This window comes from Toxorhynchites rutilus, chromosome 2, assembly GCF_029784135.1.
Source record: "Toxorhynchites rutilus septentrionalis strain SRP chromosome 2, ASM2978413v1, whole genome shotgun sequence".
Taxonomy (NCBI): domain Eukaryota; kingdom Metazoa; phylum Arthropoda; class Insecta; order Diptera; family Culicidae; genus Toxorhynchites; species Toxorhynchites rutilus.
In genome coordinates this window covers 256,237,027-256,255,170 of record NC_073745.1, presented here as the reverse complement: position 1 = coordinate 256,255,170, position 18,144 = coordinate 256,237,027, and the positions used below count along the sequence as shown (strand labels likewise).

The 18,144-nt window shown below is 38.4% G+C and overlaps 1 protein-coding gene across 3 annotated transcripts in view; it reads left to right on the top strand.

Moving 5' to 3' along the window:
* LOC129765161 (probable multidrug resistance-associated protein lethal(2)03659) overlaps positions 1–18,144 on the top strand; it is a 79,811-nt gene that overhangs the window by 14,701 nt on the left and 46,966 nt on the right. The window contains exon 1 of one of the 3 annotated variants that reach the window (XM_055765060.1): positions 10,175–10,563. The exons of the other annotated variants lie outside the window; for them this stretch is intronic. The gene's annotated coding sequence lies outside the window, so the exon portion shown is untranslated. Of the gene's footprint in view, positions 1–10,174; positions 10,564–18,144 lie in introns of those variants that run through there. 3 annotated transcript variants of the gene reach the window in all.

The window sequence follows — 18,144 nt, the reverse complement described above, 5'->3', positions numbered from 1 at the left end:
CTGGGATTCCATGGATTTTTTGTCGCATGGACAGATCAAAAATGACAGAGGAATTGCAAAAGTATGGGAAGCAAACTTGGTTGGAGATGCCTGGTGAAGGGTGCACGTCGTGGGTAAGGTACTCATGGTATAAAGACATAAAACTTGACTGAGGAATCAGTTGGAGTAGATTTTCGAAGTTATCAATCACCAATGGATTCATGATCTTGCAACGGATGAGAAATCTGTAGGATAATTCTGTGAACCGAAGAGTAAGCGGGGGTACTCCTGCCAAAACTTTGAGACTCATCGTATGTGTCGAATGCAAACACCCCATTGCTATACGCAAGCAACGATATTGTACTCTCTCCAGCTTGAGAATATGAATCCTGGCAGCTGATCGGAAGCAAAAACTGCCATATTCTAACACTGACAATATCGTTGTTTTGTATAACTGAATGAGGTCTCCTGGATGGACACCCCACCATGTTCCGGTTATTGCTAGGAGAAAATTGATTCTTTGCTGGCATTTCTGTTTCAAATACGCAATGTGTATTCCCCAGGTACATTTAGAGTCAAAATATACTCCAAGGTATTTGAAAAACATCGAGTGCTTGATCGTTTTGCCGGATAGGTGAAGCTGGAATTGGGCGGGTTCGTGCTTCCTAGAAAAAACGACCATTTCGGTTTTCTCCGTAGAGTAACGGTTCCCAATCCAATGCCGCAATTCTCGAATTAATCGCAATAAAATCGCACAGTGCAAAGTTATACTCATGGTATGCTCCGGAATCGGACGACTGATGATCTTCAATACTGATGTCCACTTTCAGTTCGAGCGGTTTATGGTGACGGTCAACATTTAGTATGGCGGAATGCAAACAATACTAGTTTCTGATAGACAATGATCGGCTTATAATTATTGACATAGCGCACGGAGCCTAATAACAGAAGACTCTTGAGAATCCTAATCGCAGTGCGTCGGTATACGTGCATTCTGATATTGATTGTATTATCAACAAAACACATTAATCCTTGTCGCACCATAGACATTTCTTCTGAATATTCAGTATTTTTTTACTTTTATTAGGGTCGAGCTGGAGCTTATCTACGCTTTCCATTGCAGTCTTCATTTTTAGATGAACTTAACTCTCAATTTCACTCTATGGACTGGAAATTCCGATGCTATTCACCACGAGCGCATGTTGAGCGAGGCATAATTAGAGCACTGATAACGCCCTGTTTTCAGAACAGCAGTGGCAACTAATTGATACGGTGACTCTCAACTCTATCTAAGAGTAGTATGTAGTACATAATCACAAATGTTGTTCTCACCGCTCTATGAATCCGAGGTCGAGTTCACTAATTTTCATAATTTGTTTTAACGCCTGCCTTGTTCAATGAGGCGTGTCAGATTTTTGTGTTGTCTTTCCGCTAGAAATCGTGGCAATGGCACGGTCAATAACGCCCCATAAAAGTTTCACGTATTTCACGTTTTACGAGTATGACATTCGGACATTGGAGAAAAGATGAGTAACGGGACATGGTGACGTGTTATAAGTTCTTTATACTGTTAATCGTTAATGTTGGCTTAATAGTTGGGTACGTTAGCTCAACTGCGTTACACTCGTCTTCAATTGTGCGATAAGTGTTATCATAACATACTGACGTAAGAGAAAACTCTTACGGGGGAGAGATATTTCCGTCGGTTATATGAGATGATTAGGGTAATTACTTCATCGGCTACGAACGCAACGGAGGCAAATTTAAGTCAAATATGGAGATGAAGAGATGCCATAAAACTGTCCGATAAGAGTTCGTTGACGTCACCCTGTTATCAACGTTGGAAGCTAATATTATCCTAATTTAGATATTTTTGGTCAATCAGAAAAAAAAACAGAAGGCTTGTCAGTTGTCAGTCTTACCGCATTATAGAAACCTTGAGAAATTTGCAGGAAACGTTTTGTTCAATCATGTAAGATATCAAATTACGCAGATATCATATTTCTGTTAAATACTCAAGAAGTTCCCACGTTATAAATTACCCTTCACTTGCCTGGTCTCGTTAATATTCTGAAAGAAGTAATCAACATATTCTTGCCTTCCATCTGACGATAACGCTTTTATCATTCCGCGTAAGGCCCATGGCACATTGTGTCAAACTCCCGAGTATTCCGCAGTTGATCTCGATCCTGAAAACAATATTTTTTCAGCATCTTCAATTAAAACATTGCGTTGAAGAAATGTTATTCCTCCTTTCTGAAGAAAAACTCGCATAATATTACTGTAGTTACGATGGTCGTTTGAAGTGTGTGCAAAGCCAGAGAGATGACACTATTGGTGCGTATCGAGGTTATGTTTATTTAGTATAAACAGACCAGACGTCCCGCGTTACGCGGGACAGTGCCGCATTTCAACAAAATGTCCCGCGTAAGATTCCGTCCCGCGAAACGTCCCGCATTTGGCAAAAGAAACGAAAATGTCCCGCATTTGGCAAAAGAAACGAAAATGTCCCGCGATATCAATATATTTCAATATCACAATTTGATCATGTTGATTTTCTTAAATGGATGAATTGAAAAAAAACTTTTATTTGGCAGACTGTTCAAGAGCGCTTCTAATGCATCCAAAATTAATACGTTGAGCTGGTTTCATCGCACCGACATTAGGCTTTTTGTTTAGAGAGTGTCAACTGGAAGCGACAGCAACAAAATTGGAAAATGATTTTTATAAAAGTACCCTATTGATCCGCTGGAACCAACGTGAGTCAGACGAAAAGTTCTTCTTTGGTCCTCTAGCTCGGTCAGGGCTTAACGTTTTAAATAAGCCGGAAGTAGTAGTGTATACTCGACAGGAAGAGGCAAAGTTTTTTGATGAAGTATCATAAATGAAGCACTGGGCGGTCTTACGGAAGTTGGCCGGAACCTGAACCATGGCCGATGAAAAGATTTATATCGGGGTGTTATTTTACCTTTCCGTGGTTTTGGGGTCGTCTGTCTCTCTATTTTGGCCATTCGCCCAAAAGTTTTCTATCGGGCGCAGCTGGGGAATGTTGAGAAGGTTGGTGGTCTTCGCGATAATGTTTATCTCCAGCCGATCCATCCTCCAGTGATCTTTTGGCATAATGGGCTGATCCAGGTTCGGCATAAACACCAAATCACCTTCCCAACTCCGGCAAGCACTTCGTACTATATATCTCCCCGTTCACCATATGACTCGAAAGAATAGCGGCTTGGACATTCCCTTCACGTCTGTCAGAGAAGGACCTTCTTCGAGAACTTGATGCGAATGATATATTCGATATCATCGCTTACCTAGGGAACATAAAGTACACGGTCCCCTGCCATTCGTTGAATTCTAGCATCAAGTACGTCTCGTCTTTCACTATGAGTACGAAAAGAAGTTTTTCACCAGCACCTCAAGCTACTCCTTCTGGGTGATTGCCTGCTGCTCAGATACGGCCGGTCTTCGTCAGACGCTTCCGCATAAAAATGTAAATTTTGGCCAGATTGTTCTCCACGGCTGCTTCGATCTCCCGGCTTAAGGAGCGGCAAAGAGATGGTATTGTAAATACCAGATATCTGGCGGACACAAAGTGCCTCAGGATGTCCAACTCCTTCACTGCGGGGTGGTGCTTGCAGTATGGAAAAATCATCAAGTTGCTTGACAGTGCTGCTGCTGCGAATCAACAGCCTTGAATCATTTTTTGTTGTAGACTTAATAAACGTAAGATTTAAAGAAAATTTGTTCCTATAACTTATCTTTCATCGCCATCCGAAATTAGTCCATTTTTTTGTGTCGATGAAAAATTAATTGAAATGTTCGAGCATTCCATTCGATAATTTGAAGAAAATTGTAGAATTTAAGTCGTGCTTGCCAGGCGTAAATTCTCTGATTGAGCGAGTGATTTTCGAGCGTAAACAAAATCTAAACCACCGAAAAATCACAACTGATACTGCCGATACTCAGAATGAAATAATACTGATCAGTTTAGACTCGCTAAACTATGGTTTATGTTCACATAACGTATATACATAACGTTTTGTTTTGTGTGTCCCGCGTTAGACCTCTGACCTTCTTGTCACTTTAATTTAGTAGCTTCTCTTAATATGTGTTTGGCATGCGTTTGAATCGAAGAAGTCGAGTGACTTTCACAGCAATTGCGGTCGCAAAATTAATGCAAATAGGGTTCCAACTCGTTCCGTATCTCCCTAATCTCTAGACTTGACTCCCTCGGGCTTCTATTTGTTCCCCACTTGAAGAAATGGCTGGAGGGGAAAAGATTTAATTCAATTGAGGAGGTGATTGCAGAAACGAATTCCTATTGTTCAGACTTGGACAAATTCCATTATTCAGAAGGAATCAACATCTAAGGCAGCGTTGGACGAAGTGTATAAGCCTAAAAAGAGACTGAGTTTGGAAAAAAAAAGTTTACCCCAAATAATTAATTAAGTTAGTTAAGTAGTATCCCCCAAATATATGTATTCCTTAAAGCTATCGATCTTCGTGTGTGATTGTCCTTATACCCTTAGTTTTTCCTTCTGCTTTGTGAGAGATCGGATCCCTTCTTAAGAATAAGATGAAATGTTAATACATATTAGATATAAGATAGGTTTAAGAATTGAGTGTGATGAGTGTGATTGAGAGTGTGAGTGTGATCATTGTCAACATATCCTCATATACCCTCCTTTTCCTGAAGAAAATATGTCACCCTTCTAAACTCGAGTCGACCGCGAGTAATCGGTTTCCTATATTATTAACATTAGAATTAAGGAAAAATGTATATATACTAGTAACAATACAGTAAGGAGTTCGGCTCCTTTAAACCTATGTAACTGAGCCTGTAAAAATAAACGATTTAAATTAAAAAAAAAAGTAGTATCCATTTCTACACGGACTTTTCAAATGACCTCCGATCGGTAGACTCAAATTTCTGCCCGGTGAGTGACTTTTTCAAGTTTGAAAACAATAAGCAGCAGTTCGTAGTGCAATTCGACCAATTTGGCCGTGGCGACGGCGAAATTTCCATTTTTTCCATTTTTATAAAATCCTCGGAAGCGCCCGCTTCCACACACGGTCGAAACAAAACCACGAGTCCGATTCGGCTGAAATTTTGACAGTAGCCGTTCACGGGCATGTACTACACGATAAGTAATCTCTCTTGCGATACTGAACCATCGGACGATGAGGCTAAGTACTTATCGAACCGCCCTCGTATAACAGGGTGCCAATGAAAATGGTTATCTCGAATTTCACAAAGTTCCCCCATAAAAAATGTTCACCACCTCGAAAAACCACCGTATGCAAAATATCAGCTCAATCGGACTAAAGAGAGTGGTGCCAAGCGATCAAAGCTTGAGTTTTTTTGGAAACCAAATATCACTGGAAATCGAGGTTTTAAAAAAAAATTGATGCCAAATGTTTTAAAATTTTATGGCACGTCGAGATTTAAAGTTATCTGAAAAAAAAATTTGTTTGTCAAAAATCGACTTTTCAGATGGAAAAACGACCGAGCGCAAGAAAAATTATAAATTTTTGACAAAACATTTTTTTTGAGATAACAGTAAATATCGAAGTTTCGTGTAATTATAAGACATTTGGCATCAATATTTTTTAAACCCCGATTTCCGATGGTTTTTCGGTTTTCAAAAAACTCAAATTTTAACGTCTTTTAACACTAAAAAATGAAGTGTGATTGAGCTAATATTTTGCATTGGGTATATTATCGTGCAATCCAACATTTCATAGCTAGTTCCGAATGAAAATATCGAGATAACTATTTTTATTGGAACCCTAAACAATAAGTGTTGCCTCAAATTCCGTAAAAACCGCTAAGTCCCAGAGTGTCGATTTTTGAGAAAAAAAATTTCTCGAGATTACAGTAGATCTCGACGTTTCATGCAATTTTAAGACATTTGGCATAAGGTTTTTTTTTCAAACCTCGATTTCCTTCACTCCCCCCTTGGGTGCAAGGTTGCCACATATACAGAATATTCTGTGTTTTACAGATTTTTCTCCAAATTTGAGATACATAATCTGTGTATACAGAATTACAGATTTTCAGCAAAAATACAGTATTTACAGATTTTTTCAAAATTCAAATTTAAATATAAAATTTATTACAGTGCATATATAGATAACTTGATTTGTAAAAAAATGAACGCAACTCAACGAGATGGATTCCGTTGTAGGCAGCTATTAAGCGAAATCTTGAGCGATTCGAAGAGCTCAAATAATTCTTTTCGTTCCAAGTGGAATATGACTAGAATCAATCCGCCAATCGTATATTGACTCATTTAAACGATACTATGACTAAACCGATTATACTGTTCCTAAACTTTATCTACCGCTCATCAATAACGTCAATCGCACTTTTCAATCAGAAAGCTCGAACTTTATAATGAGAAATGACTGAGAAAGAGAGAGAGAGAGAGAGAGAGAGAGAGAAAGAGAGACAAAGATTTGATGCACCAATTTCCTCAATTCGTTGAAACAGTAAATAGACAAGACTACAGGCCACTCAAGTCAAAGTGACTCGGATATAACTTGGTCCCACCTGTTGTATGTCAAAATACGTGATGCGAAATTGTTGTATTAACTGCTAAGGTCGTTTGTAAGATATTTTTGATGACATTCATTAGCATGTGTTGAGCGAATATTTTTGCTTTACAGTGCCAACAAAAGAAAGTCCGGAAATCGGTTGGCTCCCACAGTTATGGACTCTATTTTAAATGCGAAGAACTATGTTTCGGCTCAAGGAGGAGCGTCAAGGATGAAGTTGAAGGAAAATTTGAAGGCAAAGTTCAAGAAAACCATGTAAAAACATCATATAATTCAGAGACGAAAAACTTTTCGGACTTATTTTGTTGTATTGGCTCGATTTTAACAACCTATAAATAAGAAAAATAAGCTCAAAGTGAAAATGAACCTTTATTTTCATTTTTTTCCTTTAACTTTCCGATACAGATTTTGTATACAGATTTTGGCTAAAAATACAGATGTACAGATTTTTTCAGAAAGTTTTACATAATTAAATGTGGCAACCCTGCTTGGGTGATTTTTCGATTTTCAGAAAACTCAAACTTTGACCGCTTAGCGCCACTCTCCCTCGAGTCCGATTGAGTTGATATTTGGCATAAGGTGTTTTTTCGTGGTGGTGAACATTTTTTATGGGGTAACTTTGTGAAATTCGAGAAAACCATATTCATTGGCGCCTTAATATTGGGTCGGGGAAAAAGAAATGTAGTATATTGTCAATATATGGCAACACTTGAACATGTCTTGTGTTGTACTTATCGCATCGGGTCATACTATTCGGCTATATAAAGACGACGATCTGTGCTACAAGTGTCGTTTTGATTGTCCTTTTCAGTCTCAAGTTAAAGGGTGTGTCACATCAAATTGCATCACCGAAAAAACGCTGTAGAAATTTAATTTTTAGGAATTATATCTTCAGCTTTCGCTTATAATCAGATAAGAGTGTATAGATCACGTTGGCCATGCTTCACTGTCAATTTTTCGTAAATTTGGAAAAATGTCGTCGAACGAAAAAGAGCGTCGTGAATTAATCTTGTACACTCATTTCGAGAATCCGGAGTTGTCACATCGGGACATCGGTAAGATGCTGGGAATCGTCCAATCCACGGTCAGCAGAGTACTAAAACGATACTTCGAGAACCTAACCATCGACCGGAAGGTGAAGAACGGCAAAAATGGATGCTCCGTCAGTGAAAAAGATCACAAGCGCGTAGTTAAGCAGTTTAGACGTGATCCGAGAAGTTCGGTCCGGGATGTCGCCAATAAGCTGAATTCGTCAAGTTCATTCGTCCAGCGGACCAAGCAGCGGGAGGGCCTGCGTACATACAAGGTTCAGAAGGCTCCTAACCGCGACGAAAGGCAAAACATGGTGGGGAAGACGCGAGCCCGGAAGCTGTACACCGAAATGCTGACGAAGCCGCATTGCCTAGTAATGGACGACGAAACCTACGTCAAAGCGGACTTTCGTCAGCTGCCGGGCCTGTTGTTCTTCTCCGCAGAGGACAAATTCAGCGTTCCGGAGGAGATTCGTAAGCAGAAACTATCCAAGTTTGCCAAAAAGTACATGGTGTGGCAAGCGATCTGCTCTTGCGGAAAGCGGAGCACCCCCTTCGTGATGACCGGCACGGTAAACGGGCAGGTTTACCTTAAGGAGTGCCTACAGAAGCGCTTACTACCACTATTGAAGCAGCACGAGGGCCCGACCATCTTCTGGCCGGATCTCGCTTCGTGCCACTATTCAAAGGACGTGTTGGAGTGGTACGAAGCCAACGGGGTCACCTTCGTGCCAAAAGTTGTCAAATCGGAGGCGGACTTCAAGAGAAAATGGATTTCTGTTCAAAAAAAACTACAACCTGACGTTGTACAGAACCTTATGGACGGGGTAAAGAGGAAGGTGCGAGCATACGGGCTTGGGCTCGAAGTATGAATAAAAAGAAAATGCCAAAAGTTGTTTAATAGTTTTTATTTTACTGTCTAAAATTTTCAAAAGGATCGGTCTACTGGGCGAATTTCTACAGTGCTTTTTCCGTGATGCAATTTGATGTGACACACCCTTTATAGCGCGTCAAAGATGGAGTCCACCAAGCAAGAAATTCGCCATATTATACGTTTTTACTACCTGCGAGGTAAAACTGCAACGAAGGCGGCAGAAAAAATTCGTGTAGTTTATGGACCCGATACTGTAACGATTCGCACAGCACAGCGTTGGTTTGATCGATTTCGTTCTGATGTAATGGCTGTCGAAGATACACCCCATTTTTGAAGAAGATGGTGACTGGTGATGAAAAGTGGATCACGTACGAAAACCTAAAGCGAAAAAAGTCGTGGTCGAAGCGCGGTGAGCCGGCCCAAACCATCGCCAAGCCCGGATTGACGGCCAAGAAGGTTTTGCTGTGTGGTTGGTGGGATTGGAAGGGAATCATCCACTATGAGCTGCTCAACTATGGCCAGACCCTCAACTCGGTTCTCTACTGCGAGCAGCTTGACCGTTTGAAGCAGGCGATTGACCAGAAGCGACCTGAAATGATCAATAGGAATGGTGCTGTTTTCCACCAGGACAACGCTCGGTCTCACACATCTTTGATGACCCGTCAGAAGCTACGGGAGCTCGGATGGGATGTCCTATTGCACCCACCGTATAGTCTGGACCTGGATCCAAGTGATTGTCATCTCAAAACGCTCTTGGTGATACTAAGTTAGCCTCAAAAGAAGCTTGCGAAAACTGGCTGTCTGAGTTTTTTGCAAATAAGGAGGGGGGATAATGAAGTTGCCTTCTAAATGGCAACAAGTTTGCGAATAAAACGGCGCATATTTGACTTAAATTGGATAATTTTAAGTATGTCAAATAAAGCGTCAAATTTCGATCAGAAATACGACATTTATTTTTCCCCAACCCTATATATACCTATGCAGCTGCCGATCGTATGTTCCACTACGACGCGCACTTCAATCCATCCAAATGATACTTTTCCGTTCACGGAATCGTTTGAAGACGTTACATACGGCAAATGTAGTCAAATTCAGCAAGGCTCCAATTTTTGAACCTAAAATCTGGCGTTTTTTGACGTGGAAGTTCAATATCTTTACGGCTCCCATCTATCATATTTTTTAAAAATTTGTATGTATCGTAATAAAACTTTTCACTGCCGAAAAAGGAGAACTTTCCAAGCACTTTGCTGCCAAAACATTTCAGAACCAACCAGATGCTGAATGAAGCAATATTTTTTATTTGAATTATTTGAATTTTATATCTATAAAATAGGCGATCATGTTTCAGTTGCATTCTATTTGCTGTCTCGAGATTACACTGCCTTACATATTATCCGAATATAGTATTATGATAGTTACACTTTCTCACAGTAGCGCCGTAAAATTGAAAACAAACCGTCATGCTCTATATGCATGTATGATTATTACTCATCTAACTATATCATATGTGCGCTATTATCGGTTGTAAACAGAAACACGTTCAGTCGAACTATTCCCATAATTGTTCATAGCTAATTCAATTGTGTGCGCAGTTGTGTACTGTTACAGGTCACTGGCAGCAGCGATTGAATAACACAGAATCATGCGGCTGCAACCGGCCGACCCACACTCTGCTCGTCTGACAAAACTGATGAGTTCGATTGGAGTACAGTGCAGTGTTTCAAATGCAAGGCTCAAAAGCCCTGTCGTGCACACCGCAATGTATTATGGAGTGAACTACATAAAGAGTCGTTCAGCCATGTGTTAACAACTATCTGAGCACTCACACATGAGCAATCATCATCGTTCAATTATTAGTCTGGTTCAACTCAGAACCGATAACATCGGTTTGTTTGCAGGTTAACAACAGCTGAAATCGTTCGAGTGGAACGCTACTTCAAATTGGTTTCCACGCAGGGGGTGTGCAATTTGACACTGACCGTCACAAGCAAGCAGTGTGGCAAGGCCACTTGGTGATGGTCAATTTCCGCGGAAAACGCGTGTTTTCACGATCATTAACAACTCACTGATAGGCTAGACTGTGTGGGAAAACTTGACACCGGAAAGCCGGTGAGGAAATTGGTAAGGTTGTCTCGATTCTATCGTACATTAACTTAGATTTCACTTGGTTACAACTATGAATTGTTCAAATATCTGATTTTAATAATTATTTGATCTCCTTCTAGAACGATAACGATTATAAAATGAATAAAACATTCCATTCAAAAATGAATGCATGCATCGTCAACTACATAAGCAAAGACTCAATTCAGACTGAATAATGTGTAGATTGAATCAATGAAATGGTGCAGTGGAACATTCATTGGAGATGTGATAATGTTATGAGCGTTGGAAATATGTTAACTTAGACTGACACACTCGATGCAATATAGTTAAGAAATGAAAACTAGCCTGTTTGAAAACATCGACAATTGATTCCAGCTCTACTGAATGGGAAAATATTATCACCGATATCTCTGGAACGCTTGTACCATTCGTAATTTTTCTCTTTTGTGATATTATACATACGAGGGTCGTTCAAAAAATATGTTTCAGTGCCTTAGAAATCGCGGAAAAATAAAGTTAGGACAAAAAACAAAGTGATTTTCGTAATCTGCGTTTTATTTTCTATTTTTCTACATAATCGCCGTAACGTTCGAGGCATTTTTCATGGCGTGGCACGAGTTTTTCTATTCCGAGCGCGAAGTGCGTAGCATCCAACTTTTTGAAGTACGATGTAACTGCGTCACGATTTTTTTCAGTGTTATCGAATCGTTGACCGCCGAACGCCTGAACGCCTGTCGTACTATTGTGAAGTTTAAGACCGATTAAAAACGAAAAGCGATTAAAAACAAAAGGCCAGGTTTATTGACGAAAGGAGTGTTCCTCATCCACGATAATGCGCTGCCCCATTCTGCTCGCGTAACTCAAGAGCAATTGAAAAAAATCAAATGGACTATGTTCAACCATCCTCCTTACTCCCCAGACCTCGGCCCTAGCGACTATCACTTATTCCCGGTTGTGTTGCAACTTAGGGGCTGTTCACATACCACGTGGACAAAAATTTCACAATTGTAGACACCCTCCTCCCCCTCCGTGGACATGCGTAGACATTGATTATACCCCTCCCCTTTTGTTGTCCTTGTTGTCCATGAAGTAAACAATTGAATTTATTTAATTTATTTTTTTCTTGATTTGTTCAAAAAATGAAGTATGCAGCAGGCACTGTTTTCTAGTGATCTAGTTCATTAGTCCATGGAGACTTCGCTCACTGCAGAATATTATCGATCACAGGAAACGTTGGTTCATCTTCACTCTCGGTTTTTGATTCACCTTCCTCAATCGTGTCCCTGTTCAGCCATAGTATCTCAACTTCACTGTTGTTGTCAACACAACGCAATCGTTCGGAAAATTTTCAGAAGACACGTTCCACGACCATTGAAAATATTTTTATTTTGAAATCCTTATCAACCGCTCTGCATCCAGGGTCTTACAAAGTGCTCGTGAGCTAAAATTACCAGCTAGCTCTCGCTAGTAAATTCATCTAATATTGTTTAATTGAATCTTGAATCAAATGATATTCTCACACAAACACACGTTTTTAAACGCTTTTAAACGTCAGCAGATGAAAGGCTCGATGTACTGATTGAAGAAAATCTGATTTTTGGAGTGAATATCATGGACATCGACTCTCAGTTCCTCTAAAGGCGCCCCAGACTTTTTCGAGTCATTTGTAGCACTTACAATTATTTTGTAGAAACCATCCAGTCATCCAGTCAAATTTTATATTTTATACTTACACATGATCATTCGAAGAATTATTTCTTAATTCGATTAATTATTTCGATGCATTCTGCAAAAGCTGAATTGAAACCCGCGCTGTAGGGAACTAACGGGTGTTCGAAAAAAAATGATAATGATTTCAATACTTTTCTGTAGAAAAGGAAAGAGCGTAAAGGGCCTGGCCGGGTAAGGGAGTAAAAAGTGCCCCCAAACCAAATCACTAGCTGTATGGCAAATATAGTAAAGGATATTAAATAAGAAATTTTGGTGGTTTATTTGAACCCCTATGTGGTTTGACGTAGGATCTATAGTGACAAACGTACTTTTTCGTGCATTTCACGCCATCCTCAATAGATCCGAGATAAAAATTTGAAAAAAATACTGAATGTGCATCTTACTACGATGTATCAAAAAAAATTATCAAAAAAAAATTTCATCAAAAATTTTAGTACTAAAAAAAATAATGAAATCTTGAAAATTTTTTTTTTGGGATTTAGAGATTCAGTACTACTCTAATTCATATTTTAATGTGTTTCTACGGCTTTTCTAGATATGTGTGATTTTTTTCAGATTTTTTTCAGTGTTGCGCGGTATCAAAAAATTTTTTTTTTATGTTTCCAAAGAGTGGTTAGGTAAGGGAGTAAAAAGTGCCCCCAAACCAAATCACTAGCTGTATGGCAAATATTGTAAAGGATATTAAATAAGAAATTTTGGCGGTTTATTTGAACCCCTATGTGGTTTGACGTAGGATCTATAGTGACAAACGTACTTTTTCGTGCATTTCACGCCATCCTCAATAGATCCGAGATAAAAATTTGAAAAAAATACTGAATGTGCATCTTACCACGGTGTATCAAGAAAAATTATCAAAAAAATAATTCATCAAAAATTTTAGTATTAAAAAAAAATTATGAAAATTTGAAAATTTTTTTTTGGGATTTAGAGATTCAATACTACTCTAATTCATATTTAAATGTGCTCTTACGGCTTTTCTAGATTGATAAATATCGTCAAGCTGTTTTTTTTTAAATATCTAATAATAAAAATAAAATAATAAAAAAGAAAAATACACAGTACAAAAAAATGTTATAGATTTTCTGGCATTTCGAAATTTTGAAAAAAAATATAACTTTGAGACCACAAATTCGATTTGTTTTTTTATTTTAATCTTTCAATTGAAAACCACGAATACAATAAAATAATCGATTTCAAAAAAATAAAAATAATAATGCAGACGATGAAGAAAATTATTTTGTGTCACACAATGCTCTTAAAAATTCAGGAAAAATTACGCCACATGTAGAAAAAAGACACATACGAACGCATTTAAATAAAAATTTGAGCAGGAGTGGGTCTCAAAGTTATATTTTTTTTTTCAAAATTTCGAAATGCCAGAAAATCTATAACATTTTTTTGTACTGTGTATTTTTTTTCATTTTATTTTTAGTATTAGATATTTGAAAAAAAAAACAGTTTGAAGATATTTATAAATCTAGAAAAGCCGTAAGAGTACATTTGAATATGAATTAGAGTAGTACTGAATCTCTAAATCCAAAAAAAAAATTTTCAAAATTTTAATATTTTTTTAGTACAAAAATTTTTGATGAAATTTTTTTTGATAATTTTTCTTGATACACCATGGTAGGATGTACATTCAGTATTTTTTTCAAATTTTTATCTCAGATCTATTGAGGATGGCGTGAAATAAACGAAAAAGTACGTTTTTCACTATAGATCCTACGTCAAACCACATAGGGGTTCAAATAAACCACCAAAATTTCTTATTTAACATCCTTTACAATATTTGCCATACAGCTAGTGATTTGGTTTGGGGGCACTTTTTACTCCCTTACCTAACCACTCTTTGGAAACATAAAAAAAAAATTTTTTGATACCGCGCAACACTGAAAAAAATCTGAAAAAAATCACACATATCTAGAAAAGCCGTAGAAACACATTAAAATATGAATTAGAGTAGTACTGAATCTCTAAATCCCAAAAAAAAAATTTTCAAGATTTCATTATTTTTTTTAGTACTAAAATTTTTGATGAAATTTTTTTTTGATAATTTTTTTTGATACATCGTAGTAAGATGCACATTCAGTATTTTTTTCAAATTTTTATCTCGGATCTTTTGAGGATGGCGTGAAATTAACGAAAAGTACGTTTTTCACTATAGATCCTACGTCAAACCAGATAGGGGTTCAAATAAACCGCCAAAATTTCTTATTTAATATCCTTTACAATATTTGCCATACGGCTAGTGATTTGGTTTGGGGGCACTTTTTACTTCCTTACCCGGCCAGGCCCTTTGTTTTTCACCGAGAGAATTGCTCTCTGGGTTCCCTAGAAACGGATTCCTCGTTTCTTTCCGCTCGGGTGCTGTCAGTTCGATCAAAAGTGGCGTCGAAACAACAAGCACTCGAAACGCGTGAAACTTTCGGGACGCAAATGTGCCAGTGAGCACTGGCAACGTCGAGCGGAAGACCGGTAGTGGCCGTCCGGCGAAGATCATGACGAAAAAGTAGAAGGAATCTCTGAAAAATCTGTTCGACAACCAGGACAGTACGAGTTTGCGTGACGCCGACCGAAACCTTTTCATTCCTACATACATCCACAGAACTTTCAAGCAGAAGGGCATCGTCTGTCGGAAGAAGACTAGGACTCCAGAGTACACGGACGAGCAGATAGCGACCGTGGAATCTCAGTGCCGGCGGATGACGAAGAATTATCGCGAGACGTCGTTCGTGCTGGACGACGAGAGTTATTTTCCGCTGTCAAAGTCCCACATTCCCGGCATTGACCGGTATTATATCAGCGACAAGGTCGCCACACTCCCGGGGTGAAGTATAAATGTAAGCATAAGTTTGGGAAGAAGGTTTTGCTGTATATTGCAATCTCCGACAAAGGGGTTTCAACAAGCCGACCGGCTTTCCATCAACCAGAAGGTGTACCAGGAGGACTGCCTAGAGAATATTCTGGTTCCGTTCTTAGAGTAATATCATTCTAATGGGGAGCACATCTTCTGGCCGGACAAGGCATCTTCCCAATACACCAAGAAGACGTTTAACCGTACGTACCCAAGAACCGGAACCCGGCCAACTTGACCCAGTGTCGTCCGATCGAGGATTTTTTCGGTTTCTTCAGTGCCCTGGTATACAAGAATAATTGGCGGGCCACCACGAACACCAAGCAGCTGACTACGAGGATCCGGAATTGCATCCATAAGAAAGATGTCAGTGCTCTTGTAAAAGAATCTCCGAAAAATTGCGTCGTACGGCTGAGCGATGTTCCTTTGCCAAAATCCACTGACTTTTTTTTTTGAAGAGCAACCGGTTTTTTTTACAATATCACTGAAGAAATTCTCATTTTTTATTGAACACCCGTTATGTCATACTTTTTTAATACTACACAGCTCGCTAAAAATATTCTTTGTAAAATATTCATTCTTTTACTGAAATATTAATCTAATATGTCCACGTGGAAATTGTCTATACACCTACCTTCCTCACCGCGGACAAGCGTAGACATTTTCGTACCCCTACCCCCTTAAGTTGTTCACGTGGTATGTGGACAGCCCGCCCCTTACTTGTGCAATCAGTACCTGTAGTTCAACTTCAACAAAATCCATTTCTTTTACCTTAATCGAAAACTATCGAGAAATTCATGATTAAAACCCATACTATCGAAACAGGGATGCTGCGGTGTCTGAAAAAAGTTATGAATCACAAATCAATTGCTGGTTGTATTGAGATGCAAAGTCAAAGTTTGTATTGAGAAGCATGTTTCATGACAGCCAGAAAGCTAGAAGGTCTAACAAGGCCGTGATAGAATGAACTTTATGATGATGTTGGTATTGCCCCGTATTCTGAATATGAGTTCGATAAAACTTTGCATAATATAAGCTGTAGATTGGTTATCCATCAGCATGCATCCTTCGTACTTCGTCAAATCCTTGGTGTACAACTTTGGAGCGCGCCTTTTGGCCAACAGATTTGGCTTCAACGTCCTGGTTGCAGTTCTTGTTTCTCGTATACGGATTCTCCGAATGGTACCTTGGTTAGAGTTGCGTTTTTTGGTGATGTTGATATAATAACATGTTTTGTACCTTTAACCAATCCTGAAATAAAATTGGTTTTGTGATTCCGGATTCTAAATGAACCACGCTTGAAGAATAAAATTATCAGTTGTTGCGAATTTTCAAATTTTGGTTTTTATGAGACCGATTCTTCGAAAAAATTGCAAGAAATACTGAGTTTAGGATGTTAAGCTCCGCTATGGAATTTAGTGTTACCAGAGTCCTAATTTTGATTATCATATGACCAATTTAAATTACGACTATTTTTTTAAAAGGGCGTATTCAAAATCATTGACCTTTTCAAAGAATCGTAACTTAAAAATACAGATAAATGTTTTAAATGATGCACCAAATTTTATTCGAAAAATGAATTAAATATTAAAAACTTTCATATCTCAAAACACTTCCCTTCGATATTTTTTTGTATATTTTTATTGGAAAACCCTTCCTCCAAAACCTTAGTTCTTTTTCATTTTTATTTACTTTGTTTGCGGAGACTATAAATCTTACAATTCATTCGTCTCCGAAACTACAGTTTAAGGTACGGTAATGTGCTCAATAGTGAAATATATGATAGCGGATGAGCTGATGACCACCTATGCATTCCCTATCACAACCATCATTTTGATTGTACGATGTGTGCATACGCCAAAAGATGCCCAGCGTTGAACATTTAATAAGTACAAAGCCTTCAGAAAAAAATCAAGAGTGAACTATGAGATAGTGAGAAAAAATTGAGAAAGTTTGTACAAAAAAAGCAAAAACACAACACCAAAGGTTCTTTTCAGAACCCCAACATGTTCATAAAGAGTAAGCAGTAAACTAATTCATTTTTCAGGTAGATAGGTAGGAGAAGAAAATAAAACAATATATTTAAAATATATATTCAGCAAAAGCTGTCCCCTTTGTATAGTCCTACGTCACTCCGGTTATGTCCCCGACATTACCCACCCGTCTTTTTATGTTCCCCATATATGTCTTCCTTAAGAAGCACGCTTCACTTCCTCGAATGCACTTGCTCGCTCTTCTTTCCCTTTCCTATACATAAGCAGAACTGAGCACCAAAAGAGATCAGTTCACTTCAGCAGCTACGCGAACTTCTCAATAGAATACTCAATATACATCATCTGGCTCTAAAATTATTACAACCCCCTGCAAACAATGTTCCGGACAACGTGGCAACGAAGTAGAAAATTATATTTTTTTTCTATGATTTATATCTGTAGGCATAGATTAGGATCTGACTTGATGTAGATCTTAACTATTAAAACTTGTGTCTAAAAATGATAAATGATGACTCCTTGTCTTCTTCTGCATAATTGAAAAAACAGAAGAAAAGGATAGTAATGGTTTCATATGTATTTTTGTGTACATCTATCATTCTATCACGTTATCTAACCCGTTTGAAGAATACAAGTTAATACAGTAAACGTTTTTTTCAGGTCTTCCGTTTGATGTATCATAAGAGAAAAAAAGAACAATGAAAAAACTCAATTCAAATGTAATTACTACACACAATCACAGTCCTATGTCAAGATCCCGTTTGTGCCCCTAGGCCCAGATCCATCACCTTTTATCTTTTTTGATACAATGAAAATAGTGGCAGTAAATTACATTGAATCTCCATTGTTCATGGTCTGGATGGCATGCACCGTTTGCTGAAATTAGGGTTGGACTTAAAAGATATTTTTTTTTCATTTAGTCGCACATCACTAGTATCGAACTAGTTACAAGAGGAAGTTCAATCGGAAGGTAAATCAGAACTTCAAAAGCCGCTGTCCCAGCCTGGCTATATACGTAAG